The 4,713-nt window shown below is 42.2% G+C and overlaps 1 long non-coding RNA gene across 1 annotated transcript; it reads left to right on the top strand.

Annotated features, from left to right (window-relative positions):
* The first annotated feature begins 722 nt into the window (after positions 1-722).
* LOC123983427 lies at positions 723-1,773 on the top strand. The gene is made up of 2 exons (XR_006828188.1): positions 723-852; positions 989-1,773. It is a non-coding gene; the product is annotated as an uncharacterized LOC123983427 (long non-coding RNA).
* The last annotated feature ends 2,940 nt before the right edge of the window (positions 1,774-4,713 follow it).

Genomic DNA, 4,713 nt, shown 5'->3' with positions numbered 1-4,713 from the left:
CTAAAACACACTTTTTTCAAAACACTACACACAATTCTCTGCTTTTGGCACAAGTTTCATGCAGAAAATATCTTGTTTTCACAAGGAACACACTGCCATTCAAATATGCACACTGACTCATCACAAGGGCAAACACCCGTCACACAGTTTTCCAATTAGCAATCAGAGCTTTAGCATAAAATGGCAACAGGTGAGCTCTTCAATGGAGCAATGGATGTCAACATTGGAAACAGAGGCAGAGCCAGAGGAGTGAGAGGACGAGGACGAGGACGAGGACGAGGACGAGGACGAGGACGAGGACGAGGACGGCCAAGGGCCGTAATCTCTGATGAGATCCGAGCCACTTTGGTTGATCATGTGGTCAACCATGGTCTAACAATGAGGGAGGCTGGGCAAAGAGTACAGCCAATCTGAGCAGGTACACTGTAGCATCCATCATCCGGACTTTCCGAAATGAGAATAGGTAAGAAATCAAGTAGTACAGTATTGCCTGTGGACTGTTCTGTAGGACTGTAAAAATACTGTAAAGTATGTTTCAAGTATTTAGGAAATGTATACCTACTTTGTATTTACAGTATTTTACTATTTGTTTGGCAGAACTGAAAGATTACCAACACAAGGTGGTCGGGAACGTCTTCGGTCTCCTGAACAGGAAACTGAAATCATAAACATGGTCCTAGAAAACAACGCCATAACATTACAGCAAATACACAGAAAAATAATAGAAAACAATGACATATTTCAAAATATTGATAGGGTAATGCGCAGAAATCATCTCAGGATGAAGCAGGTCTACAGGGTGCCATTTGAACGCAATTCAGAGTCAAAGAATTGCAATATAACTATGTGCAAGTGAGTCCCACAATTGATGCATACACTCAACACTGTATACAGTAAATTATACATATTTCAATATTGTAATCATGATTGTGCTTCACAATTAGTGACCACTCCATGTCTATTTCTGATATTGTCATGTGTGTTTCAGAGTCCTTGAGCTAGAGGTGGCTGCAGTGGAGCACCAGTTCATCTTCATTGAGGTTTGGTTCAACCTCACAAAGACGAAAGAGGGGAAGGAATGTCATCGGCCAGCGTGCCATTGTTGAAGTCTCTGGCCAGCGCGGAGGGAACATCACAATGTGTGCAGCGATTACCCACCACGGCGTCATCCATCACCATGCTACCCTTGGCCCCTACAACACCGCCCATCTGATCACATTCCTGGACACCCTACACAACACACTCATTCCACCAGATCAGGTAGATGGCCCAGAGCAGCTCAGGTACGTTGTCATTTGGGACAACGTAAGTTTCCACAGGGCTGCTCTGGTTCGTAACTGGTTCACTGCCCACCCACGCGTTTTAGTTTATCTCCCTCCATATTCTCCATTTCTCAATCCTACTGAGGAATTTTTTTCTGCCTGGAGATGGAAAGCGTATGACCGAAATCCACAAACACGTATACCTCTTCTCCAAGCTATGGAGGATGCATGTGGAGATATAGCAGCTGATGCTTTTCATGGCTGGAATCGCCATGCTAGGCGATATTTCCCCCGCTGCTTGGCCAGGGAAAACATTGCTTGTGATGTGGATGAGGTGCTGTGGCCAGACCACAACAGAAGAGAGGATGCAGCATAGGTTGTTTTTAGGTTGGCTTTTTTTACTGTAACTGTGTACAGTAAATTCTTTTTTTGTATGTGCAACTTTGTGTTGGTTGGGAATGGGATGTACAATGTTTTTGTGGGACAAATAAAATATATCTGTTACCGTGTATTTGTGTGTTCTGAGTATTAAAAACAATATTCTCAAATGTTTTACAACACACTTATGTATGTACTGTCTGTAGTAAGTGTAACACTGAACAAAAAAAAGGCTTAAGTCATTATGATGAATGGAGAAGTGTTTTCCATTCATCATAGTGTTTTTACATTGAGCACATCAGTGGTCAACTGGTTCTTATGAATGTCTAATCATATGATTTGTGTGTCATTTGAAAACAAAATACCATTTTGAGAAGAAATTGTTTTGAATGTGAAGTTTCATTTTACAGGAGAATTGAGGGGTTTTGCCCAGTATGTGTTTTGATTTGTGTAGAGTTCTGAGAATATGACACATTTCAGAAAATGTGTGTAAACAATCGAGGGAAAAACTGTAAGTGAGAAATAATCGCACTAAATACAGGCGGGTAGCAGTGCTTGAAGTGGGCCGGAACGCCCCGGTACACAGTACCGGCACCTCAACATTTTACTCCTTGGTGTACCGGCACTTCTCCCAAGCTGCCGGTACTCTCCTCTGCCCTCTCCATATCAGGTTTTCAGGGCGCTATGTGACGCTCACCTGTTCCAGTTCTCTCTGTCGGCGGAGAGAGATGAGGGAGAAGAGAAGCTCGGTGTCTTTCAAGCAGCCGTGTGCTGAATGTAGTTCATCAATGTCACTTGTTGTAAACAGACAAATCACATCCTGGATGGGGCTGAATGTCTATATCACTTTTTGAACGCTTGTGTTAAAAATATTCTGAAAAACAGCAACTAGAAATGTTAAATAACAAATGAAACAATGCACAAAAGGAAAACATGCAATGCAATTGAAATATAGAAGAAACAAATTTGCGTTGTCCAAAAGCTGATTACTGAATTATCTGAATTATATTCCATTATATTTTTTGTCACCTGTCACCTTAATTTAGTTTCCTTTCATATAAATAAAGACATTTCCTCCATAACTTGGTGCAGAAAATGTGTTCAGAATGCAAGAAATTAAGTGGTTAACGCGCAAAGTTGTTTATGTTATATCTACTAGTTTCATCTTGTGGTTGAGGATAGTGCGCGGGGGGGGAGAGTACTGGCACCTATTTTTTTCCACTTCAAGCACTGGCAGATAGAGTGATAATGGATAACAAAGCTTGATATGTGTCCACGCTGTGACCCTCTGAGATTTACATCATTACCTTTTCAGAGCCACCCACCGCATTAGCATCTATGCGAGCTGACCTGTCACTCCTCTGGTGACGGGCCCTGCAGGGAGTCTCTCGGAAGCTTACAGCAGCATGGTTTTGTGTGTGCGTGTGCACCAGCCTTTCTGTCTGGTTAAGTGACACCTCTAAGCTAACACAGGGTGTACCCAGCATCAGTAAGCCCACAAGGATTGTCAGTCTAACAAACGCCGCCATCAGTCCTTGTGTGTATCTGTGTAGGAGGAATAACCATCTCACTCCTCAAGCACAACTGTCGGGGAGATTAGTGTGAAGGAGGGCATAGCGCTGACGAGACAGTGTTTAAAGAGAGAGAGTTGGAGAAACAGTGTGTACTCTTTAATCTGGCCTCCAGATAACTCTTGTTCCGAAGGATGAGTACACCAACCGCTGATATGTCTAAAGAGGAATGAATGACTCACAGAAGTACTGAACTATACAAGAACCGCCGAGGATGGAAAGAAGAATATTTTGATGGTAAAAGTAGTTACTTTAAAGAAATTTTTGTTGTACAAGTAAAATAACTTTTGTAAAAATGTGTACTCTGGGTAAACGTTACATTTTCAAGGAAGCTAAAGAAAACATAATATATGATGATTTTATGTTTTTATCTATTAAATGAACCTATACACATCACACCACATAGTCTTTATGTCCAAGCAAAAAATATTTCCCTTTTCTATGCAGCCATACCTTCCTTAGTGTTGCCTAACTAGAATTTCCCAGAGAAAAATGGCCAACCTGTGATGACCCCCCTGCTGTGTCACTGATGTGACATCTGGCATGCGAGTGAAAGAGTTTTATTATTATTTTTTGCCTTGGTATGAGTGAAGTGAGCCTGGTGTGTTTTGGTTTTGACTGTTTTCTTTTTGATCTCTCTCTCTGCCAGTCAGCCCTGTAATCTTATGACCTAGAACCACCAACCTACCACCGCCTGTTAATCCTACTGGCCAGCTCGGTCCTCAGCTCTTAGCTCTCTTTTTTTATACAAATCATTCGAATATTTTAAATGGTTCCAATACTCATTTTCTGCAGTATCGATACTGAAAATGCACTATCTCACGATTTCTTCTCCCCGACAGCGAGCTGACACACACCACTGCAGTGCCCACATAGCACGCCTCCTCTCACTCACAGTGCCGTCTACTCATCTCATTTGGTTTGGTCGAATCGCGTTTATTTTCAGCCTTTTTGACAAGTCTCGCCCTACTGCTTTGTGACTGGCAAGTACTTGTCACTTGTGATTTGATGCTGGCAAAGGATACCAGGTTGGAGACGTCTTCCCTTTCAACTTAAGTATTATACAAGATGGCCCAGCAAACTGTTGTTGATAAGCTAGTTACTAGTTGTTGCTGGCCCAAGAGACATTTGTAATTCTCAAAGCTAAGCTAATCCCCCTCAGCTATTAGACCTGAGGAATCTCAGACAGCAGAGTTTAATAATAAAAATATTAATCCAAAACACATTATTCCATCAATACATCCCATGGACTGCTGTCGTTTCATATTTGCCGGCAGACGTGGCTCATATGTCATTATAACCGTAATAACTCCGATTTGAATGTAAACAACTACGATAGCTTGTATTCAAATTAGCCACTGAACTCTGACCTTTCGGGTGACACCAGATCCAACCCAATAGGAGCTCACATGTCTGTTTCACAACCCAAAATAGCCAACAAGAGCCCGCGCTGTAAGGAAGGGCCGTCCCCTGTTATTTGGTGGGTAGACCGAGCCAATTGC

This window comes from Micropterus dolomieu, linkage group LG14, assembly GCF_021292245.1.
Source record: "Micropterus dolomieu isolate WLL.071019.BEF.003 ecotype Adirondacks linkage group LG14, ASM2129224v1, whole genome shotgun sequence".
In the NCBI taxonomy this organism is placed as follows: Eukaryota; Metazoa; Chordata; class Actinopteri; order Centrarchiformes; family Centrarchidae; genus Micropterus; species Micropterus dolomieu.
This window is presented reverse-complemented; position numbering and strand designations above follow the sequence as displayed.